Below are 14,644 nucleotides of genomic sequence, written 5' to 3' on the forward strand. Positions count from 1 at the left end.
ACTTACCCTCTCTCTATAAGAAAGGCTAATGTTCCACATGTCCTTGTAATCTACATCATTGTCGTCTCAATATACTATCTTTGAATCTCCTGAAGTTCGTTTGGAAGAATTTTATGTTAACTGGTATGTGTTTGACTTAGTGTTGAAAAATGAAAAAACTTAAACTCTTGGGCACGCGTGGAAGTAAGAAAGATGGGCTAAAAAAATGGGATGTGGTCTAGATACATTAATTTCATTAATGTATCTATTCATTGAATTCAACATTTTATGTCCTCAATATTACAATAATGCTATCAGGTCTGAAGATGGGCCCTCAGTCAATGGCTTATCAACCTAGATCCCCTCAAAAATATAGTGCATGTTTCACCAAATATTATCCATATCAACTCAATTATGCATATGGAAAAATTCTTTGATTCATCACCTAAACAAAGGAATGATTTATTTTCTATATCTATGGAGAGGATAAGTAGTTCCTCATAATGATCCCCTTATCAAGGAAATAAGTTTCTAAAAAAAAGTGATGGATGCAATTTCTGACATTCACTTCCTCACTCCAAAGAACAAAAATAAAGTGAAAATCTAGCATTTTATGGGTTGTTTTGGGATGGTTTCCTACCTGTTAGAGAATAAGATTTTGATGCTGGGGGACATCATTACCTATCTAGGTTTTAATACTACATGATTTCTCTAATTTTGTATACAAAATAGTCTTATCTGTAAATCCGACTATCAAGCAATCACCTAAATAATATAGGCAAGTAACTCACGTAAAGATTACATATAAATATTAAACACAAGATAAGTATAAGTTAATATCTCTAATATAAATATAAAATTTTATGTATACACAAATATTTTCGAATTAAATATCTAATATTAAAATAAAAAACATCATATATAAACATATATATCATTTTTATAAATATAAAAGTATATCTTTAACTTGTAAAAATCAAATTATGCTAAATCAGTGTTACTTGGGAGGGGGACCGAAAACGGGTGCGGGGGTGACATTTTCAAAAGCTCCCGATTTGGGAGCAAATATCAAAGAGTTTTTTTATATATAATATATATATTTTTATATTTTTTATATTTTGATACATATATGCCAACAAAAACATGTAGAATGATGAATTATATATAAAAAACATAAAAAAAAAAACATAGATTGATCATTAAACCATATAACAACAATCATCTAGAATTTATAATCTTCATCAACCACGTCCACAAGTTAGTAACATACAACATATTGAGTCTCATGAATCATGATTCGTCAATATTAAAGTTTCAACTTCAAGCTTTCAAAATTGAAAATTCAATTTATAACATTTATCATCATTGATCACCAAAGTTGTACTTGTAAGCTAAGTTTAACCATTACAAGAAATAATACCTAACATGAAATGAAATGTTATAAAATGAAATGAAATGAAACAACTTTCATGAATCTTCGTATTCATAATTTAGAATCATTACCAATGAGTTATAATTGCCAACTTCAAACTTCAAACTTAAATTGTCATATATTGTTTACAAAAAATATCATAATAAATATGAAAGAGTCAACAGTTATGAAAACTACTAGAAACTAGAAAAGACAAGTAAAATGTAAATATGTTATCTACTACTTCATGTGGCCCTTGCCACAAGGAGTGTCTGATGTATGAGAAGGTCGTGGTGGTCTTCTAGGAGTCTCCTCCTGCACAGATCGACGACTAGAACTAGAAGGCACATGCCCTCCACATGAGGGTGTAGATGGAGGCAGTGACAACAAAGGAACAAGACTCAGAACTCGAGAACTGCTACTGGATGGTGGAAGTGGTATAGTTGTGGCTTCATCTTCCTCTCTCATAAGTTCCGCTTCCAGTTCTTCAAGATGTATAGTGCCATCCTCCAAATTATCACCCTCTGGGTGGTTGTCCCAAATTTTATATGTTGGATCCTCATAAGCCCGATCATAGTAATGACTCAACAAACTCAAGTTTTAGTGCACATAAACCAAGGTTTTTTCCTGGTTTTCATTGGGTCTGTTTCTTTTCACATTATGTATGAAGCTATAGGTGCTCCAACACCTCTCTACAGAAGAAGTATTTAGAACCTGTGAGAGAACTTTTTTTTCCAATTTTGGCAAAAGTCCCTAGCTGCCATATGCATCCCACCATGTGAGAGCATCAAATTTGTCTTCCATTACATGGAAGGTACCAAATGAACCAGTGAAACTAAAGTATCTGCCTAATTCAAGATGTAGACTAGCACATTCCTCCCTGTCAGGTATCAACTTGTCTAATGCTTGCAAATATCCTGTAGATACCTCTTCATCTATATGGGGTTTGACCCTAACCCCACCCCTTTGTGCAGGTTGGCCCAACCAAGATGCAATGTAGTATTTTGGTGTAAGGATATATGCCAAGGCATGTAGTTGAACATTAAGTTTATCCCACTGTATACACACACAACCTGAATCACTGTATAAAAGTTGGGGTCATTTTTATGAAAAATATCTTTTATTTGCCCCAACATGGTATCCATATGCTCATACACCTCGCAAATCACTGGTTTATCTGTATCTGCAAACTGAATCATGTGATAAATAGGATTGGTGAAATCCAATACTTGCCTCACACGTTCCCAAAACATACCGTCAAGAGCGGTCTCCTCCACTTGTTCAAACCCTTACCTGTGAGCTGCATTTGCAGCCCTTTCCTTTAATACCTACGAGTGTGGACTTGATACCATGCTAGCCAACTCGCCAATCACTAGTTTATCTGTATCTGCAAACTGAATCATGTGATAAATAGGATTGGTGAAATCCAATACTTGCCTCACACGTGCCCAAAACATACCGTCAAGAGCGGTCTCCTCCACTTGTTCAAACCCTTACCTGTGAGCTGCATTTGTAGCCCTTTCCTTTAATACCTACGAGTGTGGACTTGATACCATGCTAGCCAATGACTCTCTTACCTTCAGAAGGTGCCTGAAGGTGAGGTAATAGCTACCAAATCTAGTCCTCACAATCTTCAACAACTCCAATCTTGAGTGACTGTGGAAAAGGCCATGGGTATTTCTATGATTTGTAATAAATTTTATCATTTCTTTGCCTCTCTTGTACAAATCACCAATCCATTTGTATTGTTGGTTTTCGTTCTTAACAATATCATGCATCAAAAGGTTCATTGTTTGAACCATACACCCAGACCAAAATATGTTGGGGTATTTATCCTCAATAATTGCTCCCGATGCCTTACAATTAAGAGCATTATCATTGATGACTTGGATGATATTGTATGGCCCAATACAATCAATTGTTTCAAGTAATGGTTCTAAACGCTCATTTCGTTCTTGAACTTTTCTGAGTAATCATATGCTAAAAGAATGTTGGCACCACTAACAGACACAACAAGAACACTTATCAATGGCTTGCCTTTTACATTTTTCCATCCATCAGATACAATGGACACCACATGGTCAGTCCAAGAACTTGTCATTCTACTAAAAGAATCTGATATTTTTGCTTTTCCATGATCAATTCCAACGGTTCTAGCCTTGTCATACCCAAGGCTCTTGTATCCTTTAGGGACATCATTTATAGCAGAAACTATTTCGTGCCAATAGAGAAACCTGTAAACTTTTGAATCCACATCATTCCTACACCCTTCATCAAGGAAATCTAATATGCTTCTACGCCTTAAACTTGGTGACCCTGTGCCTCCATATCCATTGCCTTGGGAGGATGCTAAAGGAGTTCTTTATGCATGTGATTGTGAGCTTGGTTGAAGGAAACCCTTTGGTTTTTTAGATTTGTATTGGGCTTCCTCCTCTTCCCTTATGTATTTGGCTCTATCTGCTGCTGACACACCTATACAAGTTTTGATTCCAATTTGTTTATCTCCATCCCATGGCCTTTTCCCGCAGAGGTGGTTTCTGACATGGGTGTATGAACCTGTGTAATTATTGTTGCAATGGGGGCAATGAAATTTAGTGGTTCCACCCCTTTCCCTACTTTAGGCCTATTAGCATATTTCCACAATGGAGTTTGGTCTTGTTTATTTTTTTGCAAGGATAATTTTAGGGGCGAATGTTCGCCCTTTGGCGAAATTAAGGGGTTTTAAATTTTTAGTGGGCGAATATTTTGTATCATAGTACATTTTTACAAATCACCTCAAATAGCCCACCTTATTTTAAGGGAGAGGGTAAAAAATGTAAATTTAGCCCTTGAAATTAGGACTTACAACCTTCCATTCGCCCATTTTCAAGAATAGGTTTTATTTAAGTGAATCCTATGGGCGAAATACCATATTTATAAAAGAGATATGGTAAATTAATAAAAATATAAATAAATGAGAGGTATGGTAAATAAATAAAACATTTTTTATATTTACTCCATAAGTCACCTTATATACATGTAAGGGTGTAAACAAATAAAAATATAAGTAAAGTGGAGGTATGGTAAATAAATAAAACGACTTTTTATACTTACTCAAAAGGTATGGTAAATAAATAAAAATATAAATAAACTAGACGTATCGTAAATAAATAAAACCTCTTTTTATATTTAGTCCATAACCCTCGTTCTATTTATGAAGGCTCAAGAAAGAGGTTTTATTTAATTGAATCCTATGGGCCAACTACCATATTTGTAAAAGAGGTATGGTAAATTAATAAAAATATAAATAAACGAGAGGTATGGTAAACAAATAAAACATTTTTTTATATTTACTCCATAAGTCACCTTATATTTACGAACACTCAAAAAATGGGTTATATTTAGGTGAAACCTATGGCCAAAATACTATGGGACAAATACCATGGACTAGATTGTTATTAATACCATGCAAAAAACCATTATTAATGCTAATATTAGAATTAATAAAAATAAAAATGGCACATGGTATTGACCCATGGTATTCACCAAAAGGGCACATGGTATTGACCCATGGTATTCACCTGGAATGTAGCCTATTTAAATGGGGGAATTAAACCAACATGTAGCCTATGCTAAGATTCACTAGGACTTTACAAAGTTTTATTATTTAGTGAAAGACTCGCCAAGATCTTACAAGATTTTATAATTGAGTAAAATATTCGCCATGCCTGGTGAGAGATTCGCCAAACAATTATATATACATATTATATTGTTGATAAAATCGCCTTCCATTTTTCCTATATACCATGGAGATTCGCCCATTTATTATATTTATAAATCTAGGGGGGGTTCTTAAAATTTTCCCTATTTTTTTGAGACTCATGTTCACTCTCCTCCAACTCCTCCTCTTTGGGGCTTTCATCAAATCCACTATGACCCACTTCTTCATTCCCTTCTTCATTTTCAACTCTCCTTTTTATACTCTCCAACACCATAATAACAAAAAAAAGAACCAACAAGAAGAAAATGCCAAGGAATATAACCATGATGTTTGAAATTTGAAGTTTTGAATCTACAAAAAAATGGAATGGGAGAAAAAAATTATTTATTTATTTAGGAATGAAGTTATGAACATTAAAAAAAAATTTGCTAGAATAGAGCCTACCTCTTTGGCCTCCAATCCCCCCTTGCAAGTCCTTGCTCCTTACTCTCTCCTTGCTCCTTGCTTTCTCTTGCTCCTTGCTCCTTGCTCTCTCTTGCTCTCACTCTTACTTGCTCTCTCTTTCCCCTCACTCTCTCTTTCTCCTCACTCTCTCTTTCTCTCACTCTCACTCTCTCAATTTCTAAAATAATGAATTCATTTGAGGGAGGGTTTATTTATATTCCCTCTCTCCCTCCCTTCCCTTCCTTTAATTTTATTTATATTCCTCTCTCCCTCCCTTCCCTCCCTTTAATTTTTCCAACCATTGCTTTTTTTTTTCTTTTCCAACAATTTTTTTTGCGCGATTTTATTTTTTCGCATGCGAGATCGATTTTTAAAGCCTGGGAGCGGTTGGGAATGATCGCTCTCTGACCGCTCTCGGGATTTAAAAATCGCTCTCGGAGCGATGGGAGTGAAGCTCCCGAGTTCAATCTTGAAATTAGCAGCAAGTGAAATTTTTTTCCAGGAGTGTGCTCCTGACCTGCTCCCAAGTTGCTCCTGCTTGGAACGCAGATTGGGAGCGAGATCGAGAAGGGAGGGGCGCTCCCCCGCGACACCATGCTAAATTAATCAATACACTTTTTATGTATATAGCGATAAATCTTATATATATATATATATATATATATATATATATATATATATATATATATTGAAGTAATATATATTGAGAACTAATAACTATACCAAAAAAACATGACGATATACATAATTGCTAATGTACAAGAAAGGAGAATTATATAAAGAATTATATATTAATTGAGAGTTTTGGGTATAGAAATATGTTAAGTATTTAAGCAGATTAATCGTGACAGATAAAATATTGATAAGAATAGTTAGAGGTATATAACAATGTGAATAAAAGCTGTTATATAAAGTTGAAGAATCATTAAAATATAATATCATAATGGAAGTTAAAAAATTATATATAACTTCCATTATAATATTATATTTTAATGATTCTTCAATTTTATATAACGGATTTTATTCACATTGTCACATACCTCTAACTATATATATATATATATTATGATAATTGTATAATTAAATTATATTAAAAATAATATTTAAAAGTATATTGGTTAATAGAGTAACACGTATTTTTATAATGCTATTATATATGAATTTTATATAATAATTAAAAAAGGGAATTAACAAAATTATTATCGAGTTGTAATGATATAAGTCAATGAACTAGATAGAACGAATGGTTGGAATTTTATAAGACCTTTTTTTTTTTTTGTTAGTCAACAAGCTTCTATTAATTCTTCAAAAAAATAAAACATATTTGTTTCAGATTCGCTGATTTTCCAGCTTCACTCCTACCATATATATTGGCTAGAAGAGAGACACAAAACTGAGTAAAAAAGGCAAAATTTTTCTATGAACCTAGAAATAGAAAGACATGAAAGTCCAAATCACTCCTAAGATGAGAGTGCAACCCACAACCATCAAGGAGCAAGAAGAAAATCTAGAATTGGATTATTCATATCATCGCCTAGTAACTCTGTGGGTTTGCCCTCATTAAGGACATGGAATTCCAAGTGAGCAATAAGTCCCTCAATATGCTCTAGTCACTCATTGATTCTCCTTTAACTTCGTCGAAGAGAATCCAAGCGATCCTAAATGTTCCACTAGTTGTGTTGTAGATCATTCATAAAAGCGATTACCTCATTACAATCATCATGATGGTGCTTACCTAGCTCTTCCAGCAGCATGGTAACATTTCAAATATGGACATCGATAGAGTCCAAAGAGGGAGGGATATCCATGCGACCTGGGGAAGGAATGTGGTTGTGATCCACCTCCCCCTCGAACATCGCCTTTGCACCACCACCATCCTCCATTTCTCTTGTCGACCCTCCATTAGTTTCCCTCTCGACTCATGGCCCTAACTCTCGCCTTGCTGGACCACCTTGATAATACATCACCGCAATTACTCCGGACCATAAAATCTGGTTCTTGGACTCCAACAACATGCAGGGAACGAACGAAGCTTCCAGAATACTAAGATCAACAATATTGTGACCTCGAGACTCAACACAACCCCCTGCCAAATCAAATTTGTCACCACCACCAAACTAGTCTCTCCTCCCATCTACATCACCCCTGGCTAAGGGACTAGAGTAGAATTCCCTACAATAGATTCATAATTCCAAGGTCTCCAAATGCCCACCAAATGCTCCAACACTACTAGGGTAGAGAATGATACTACAATTGAAATTAAAGCGAGGAGGGCCCAAGTTTAGCTTCACAAGAAATGGAAACAATAGAAAACAAATGTAATTAAAATACACCCCCCCAAAATCCTCACCACAAAAATCTAAAAACTCTAGTATTCAATTGACTGAACAATTCCAAGAATGGCCCTCCTTCTTCAATGTAGGCCAACTTTTAGAAGAGCCTGAACAAGCTACAACACTAGGATCCCAAAATCTATGTATTTTCCATCGATAGAATCGCAGAAGAAACCTTGCCCAACTTCAAGATTATTTAATGTAGAAAGCTCAGACCGAATGAGTATGCACGGGTTGGAAGCCTATGCAAACTCGTCTTCACGTCCACCACCCTCACAAATTCCCATAACTAGGCTTTCAAATAATAGAATGGAGCCCACCATCCCACTTATATGCTTTTCACAATGCATCTTGAATGTTCAAGGCTTCATGCACCACCTGTTCCCCACACTCCACATGTGTCATCGATCAATCAGATGGGAGGGTTTGATCCCTCACCGTAGTCATTCATATAACGATTCTTTCCCACCCCTACTAGGGAAATTATAAGATGAATTCATGGTGATTATTTAAAAAATGAGTAGCTTATATCATAATAAATGGTTACTCAAAATTGTTTTGAGAACATCACCTTTTTTAGAGGGGAAGAATAATAATAGTATGAGCATTCATCAAGATTTATTTTAGATGCACTATTTTTTATTTCACTTTTTCAATATGAATTAAATAGTTTGAATAAGTTGTTTTTTTCCAAAAGGTAATTAATGCATAAAAGTAATGTATCCATTGTGTTAGTGATTTCTATTTTGAGTTATATTTGGTTTCATTTTCTCATCTTCATGCACTATTAGTTATTGGATTAATATTATATATATACATTAGTATAATTATATAAAGATATGTTGAGAATTATATTTTATCAAGCATGACTTATGGAGTAATTCCTTTTGTGAGAAGTAATAAATAGTGTTACTGGACAAGGAGTGGGTTGGAATTACCTTAGGGAATATGATATGAATTGCAATGTAAGGAAACATAGAAGAGAAAGAATGAGTAAATGTCATAGATAAAGAGAAGGAGATAAATGTGATGCACTAAGGTAGTTTAGATCACAAACATTTAAAATATTTGAACAATGTAAAGAAATTCAAGTGGATAAAATAATATATGGACTAGAAAGAATGAGATATGATAGGAAGAATGATTAGAAATGAGGGAAACATATATATGCCTACACAAGGGTTCCCTTCCACTAGGAATATGTTCTTTCATTTAAAGTTCCTTTTCATTAATTATTGTTATTATTATTTATATTCATATATTTGTTATTTTTCCCTTTAGATTTTTTTCTTTCTTTAAAACATATTTATGAAAAGGATTTGTGACTTTTCTTCTAGCTTTTAATGTCTTGACATGACTTTCTATTCTTAATGTTGTCATAGTTGATAATATGAGATAACATGAACCTTTAATTGTTAAGAAAAATTGTCAAATTGTAAAATGACATGAGCATCATAATTTGATTATTTGTAGAAATCTATGTTTATAATATTCCCAAGATGAGTTGTTATTGGGCTTTAACGATACTAGTATTAATATTCTTTAGAAGATAGGTTAATTGCTCAGATTTTGAGATATGTTGATACATCGATTAGTTAAGATACCTATTCTTGTGATTGGAATTTCGATAAGGTGTATATACCTTGAATTTCATGTCTTATTCTTGTAGTATTTTCTTGATTTACTTATGGGGTTTTATTTTCCTCCTACATTGATCTTGCATTATGATTTTTTGAACTTTTGTTAGTAAATATACTTGAAATTTGCATCATTTGTACTCCAACATCAGAATATTTGTGTACTTCAACTAAGTTGGCATCTTCTAAAGTCATGATATGAATTGCATTTATACTTGTTCCCTTCTCCTTAACTTGTATTTTTTCAGTTGAAGACTTGGATTTTTCCTTCTTGATAATTCTCTCTAACTTGTCTTCTGACAATTTCTTTTCACCTTTTAAGTTCTTGATCCATGTGACCATGTTTTGACTATGATTCTTGAGGCGATAAATTTATTTGTTTTTATCTATGATAACTTTGTTGAATTCCTTTTACATATTTTGCATTGAAGTTTTATTATCTTAAAGGATCAGGTTTGTTATTTAGTTGATGTATTTTGATATGACTAAATTTGGTTATAACGTAACATCCCATAATGTTATCTTTTTTCCTTGTAGGAGAACATTAAAAAAAAACTTTGTATTTAAGATAGTCTCTAGTGCTTCCACCCATGGTGAACCTAGAATTATGTCACTGTATCATAAAATAAAGATGTAATAATGAATTGTGATACAAAAGTGTCACTCTCTAATGCTAAGTTATAAATTCCATATGTCATATTGTTTTTATCTCATGAACTTATATTTTCAATTATATTTGACTCAGGAATTACTAATTGATTAACATATTTGATACTAATATAATTATTATCCATGGTAGGAGCTATAGAAACGCCATTATATTTCCTTGCAAGTATCCCTTTTAATCTAAATAACATAGAAAAGCATTTTGTTAAGGTTTTAAGAAATACTACTTTTTCCTCATTTTACATGAATTTATTTTAAAGTTTTGCATAATTGAATATTTCCAAAATTCTAACCAATTTTTATGTTAGTACCTCTACATAAACACATCTTTATATTTATTAAATATTATTTTGTATGATTTCAAAACATCCTTATTATATTTTTTAAAATATTATCTTCATATGCTTTAATTTTTAATACTTTCTCTTTTATCTAATCGCTTATACTATTTTGAAACTTTAAAACATCTTCTAGATATATTGATGTTACTTTATAATGCTGGGGTATTGGAATCCTTATATTATCTTAACTAATTTAATCTTTTTATATAGATAATATAATTATTGTGTATAATTCTAATTTCTTATCTAGCTTCATGTTAAGTCAGTTTAATACTAATGTAGCCCCCATATTGTTATTTTTGTGCCCCATAGAATCCCACTATTGTTATTTTTGTTGCCTTTCATTATTATTGTTATGTGATGTAAATGGAGGCTTCCCACTCAAACTGGCTTATTATCTAGTTGTTGATCTATCTTTTCTTATGTTTCTATGATATTTTTAATTTGGATACATAACATTTGGTATCAAAGCTCTTGATCCTAGGGTTTTGCTGCTTCAAAAAGGCCATCATGGAAATTTTACTGTAACTTTTTTTTTATGTGAAGCTTTAGAATATGAAATTGATACCTCGAGAAAGGGAAATTATGATGACAATTTGGTTACAATGTCAAACCTTGGTTCACTATATCTTAAGAGATATGGTCAAAGAAAGTTAAAGTTTCTACATGCTCCATAATTCAGTCTTAAACATGGTATTCTAGGGAAAGTCATCATAACTTTCCCTTCGAGCATCAATTTTGAATTTTGTAAAAAGTTCCTAAAAGTGTACAAAATTTAGTTATTTGGGCACTAGTTTTAGGGCCAAAGGTTGAAACATTGACACTTGGAAAACAATAATCAGGTCATCATGGGAGAATTGACATGAATTTATCTTGAAGAATATAATCTTGGTCTAGTTGGTGTGGTTGGAAAGAAGACATATATTTCTCCGACAGGATGAAAATTTAGATCTCGGGAGGCTGAAATTATAGAGATACAATAGTTTCAATGTCATCCTTATCAACAACCCCAAAATCAAGCTCTAAAGGTGTGTATTTTTAAATTTGCATAACTATTTTTTGAAAATTTGTTTTGAAGTGATTCAAAGGGAATTGTGAAACATAGATATAATTAATTGGTTCCAAGATTTCTCCAAAAAGGAAAATGATACAACCATTAATCCCTAATAAATATCTATTATGACGCATGAAGAAGAGGAAGAAATGAAGCATGATATATCAAAATTACAGGAACAAGTGCAACAAATTTTCCTCTCACAAAGAGAAACCAAAAATGAATTGGGAGAGATGAATGCTAAGATGGATGGTTTAGAAGAAGAAATAAAAAGGAACATGGAAGGTTCAAAGAAAGGTTTAAAAGAAAAATGAAAGGTTTGAAGGAAGGTTTGAAAAAGTTGATACAAGAAATGTTTCCTAGCAGTGATAAGATATTATGTGAAACTCATGATGAGAACAAAAACAATGTGAATCATTGTCTTAGAGACTCTATCTTTGGGTTGAATACCAATCATATCCGAAAGATTGATATGAGGAAGTTTGATGGCAAGAATTTGATAACATGGATACTACATATGGAGCAGTTCTTTAATCTACACGATGTACAATAGACATAAAAGGTACGCATTGCATATTTATATTTAAAACCCAATTAGTTCATGTGGTATAGATGGTTTTTTTATCATAAATCACTTTCCACTCAAAAAAAATTATGGAGGAATCGATAACACATTATGAGGATAAAAAGAGCAGTATCTTCTTTAGCCAAATGATAAATCTCAAACAGAAGGTTTAAGTTGGGGAGAACATTAAGGACTTCCAAAGATTGGATATCAAGGTAACTGATATTCTAGAGGAGCATTTAAATGATGTCTTCATAGGAAATTCAAAGTATAACATCCAACATAAGGTTCACCTTTGGGAACCTAAGTCATTGAAGAATGAATTCAAGGTAGAAAGAAAATTTAAAAGAAAAATTATACAAATAAGGAATTCTATCACTAATAAGTATAAAGATGGAAGTGTTTTTGCTCCTCGCCTCCCACAAACTACAATGTCAACACCTCAACGACTTGAGGAAAAAAGAGAAAAAGTTGTTTGTTATAGTTGTGGTAGAAAATACTCTAAAGGTCATAAGTGTGTTGAGAAGAAATTATTTTACATTGATTGTGAAGAGGAGGAAAAAAAGGAACAAGAAACATCAAAAGAAGAAGATATACACTAGGAACCAACCTCAGGGGTTACAAAAGAAGAAATAAATTTGACCATATCTTGTAATGCATTGGCGGAATTTACCACTCCTCAAACTCTCAAGATAGACGTATATACCAAGAAGAAAAGGGTAATAGCATTGAATTATTTAGGTAGTACCCATAATTTTATTCATTTTAAGATATCCAAGGATTTAAATTTCTTTCTATATCCAACACTAGAGTGTCAAGTGATGGTTGCAAATCGAGGAGCTATAAATTGCTAAGGGAAGTTCCATAATATAAATATAACCATGGGGGAATATGTACCAAATAGTCCACTCCTTGTCATTCTAATGGGTGGTGTTGATGTTGTATTAGGAGTCCAATGGTTACAATCTTTGGGGAAGATAACTTTTAGTTTTCAAAAAAAACTTCAATTTTTTTGCGAGGGAAAGGAAATTGAATTAAGGGGTATTATAGGGAAACCTAGGAAGATAATAGCCTCTAATGGAATGACACAGACTTTAATTAAGGAACAACAAGGGATAGTTGAACAATTATGTTCATTATATTTTCAAACATCTAAGTCGTCCATTTCTTTTGATCTCCATAAAGTCCATTACAATCATTCCAAGGTATTTGACAGTCGCAAAGCTCTCCCACCTAGTCGTGATCATGATCATGCTATTCACTTGATTCCAGTAAGTGTTCCTCCAAACATTAGACCTTAGAGATATCCTTATGCCCATATGACTAAAATTGAATGTATGGTTCTACAAATGTTAGAGGCATGTATAATTCAACCTAGACAAAGTTTTTCTCTTCTCCATGGATCATGGTGTACATGTATGGATTCTAGAGAGTTGGAAAAGATCACTATTAAGGATAAATCTCCCATTCCTATCATTGATGAATTGTTCAATGAACTACATAGAGAAATTTACGTCACCAAGTTGGATCCTGATTCAAGATATCATCAAATTAGAATGACGGTACAAGGCTTTCTAAAAACAATATTTAGAACTCATGAAGGTCATTATGAATTTTTGGTCATGCCTTTTGGAATTACTAATGCACCTTCCACATTTCAAGGTTTCATGAATTCCACTTTCAAACCCTCCCTTTAAAAAATTGTGTTAGTATTTTTTGATGGTATACTAATATACAATAGGTCTTGGAAAGATCATGTTGAACATGTTGATACGGGGGCACAAACTATTAGAGGAGAAACAATTGTATGAAAAACACTCCAAATGTTTCTTTGGGGTAAAAGAAGTGGAATATTTGAGTCATATTGTATCTCATGAGGGTCTTAAGGTAGACCCTAGCAAAATTAATGCCATCAGGGAATGGAAAATCCCCACAACATAAACGTATCTTTGAGGACTTATCGAGTTGATAGGGAATTCTCTCAAGTTTGTTTAGAATTATGGGAAAATAACCGCACCTCTAACAATATTACTGAATAAAGATGCATTCTTTTGGACTCTATAAGCAACTACTGCGCTTGAACATCTTAAAAAAGAAATGTGCCAAGCTCTGGTCTTGGCTACACCAAAATTCAAAAGATGATCCAGATTTATGAAGGGACAAAATGAAATACATATATGAACATAAACACATATATACAGCGAGAACATAAATTCTATTCATTAATAACAAAGTACTAAAAATTGTTTACATGTAGAACGGAAGTAAACTAACTGAGGCGGTGGTAGCATATTTGTGAGAAGAGATGTGGTAGCTACATGCCTTATCAACTATGTTACAATAAGGATCAAAGGCATATTTATTATTTAAAAATAATGGAAAAACCTAAACATAAAAAAATAACCCTAGGAGATGAAGCGCCAAAAATCTATGGGCCCCGTTGGGTTAAATTGGTACATCAACTTCCCAGGGTCATAAATTTGGAATACGAAATATCGGTTTGATGCATACAAT

The sequence above is a fragment of the Pinus tabuliformis genome, chromosome 1_2 (genome assembly GCF_031772625.1).
Source record: "Pinus tabuliformis cultivar Carrire ecotype Pingquan chromosome 1_2, CPIR1, whole genome shotgun sequence".
Lineage (NCBI taxonomy): Eukaryota > Viridiplantae > Streptophyta > Pinopsida > Pinales > Pinaceae > Pinus > Pinus tabuliformis.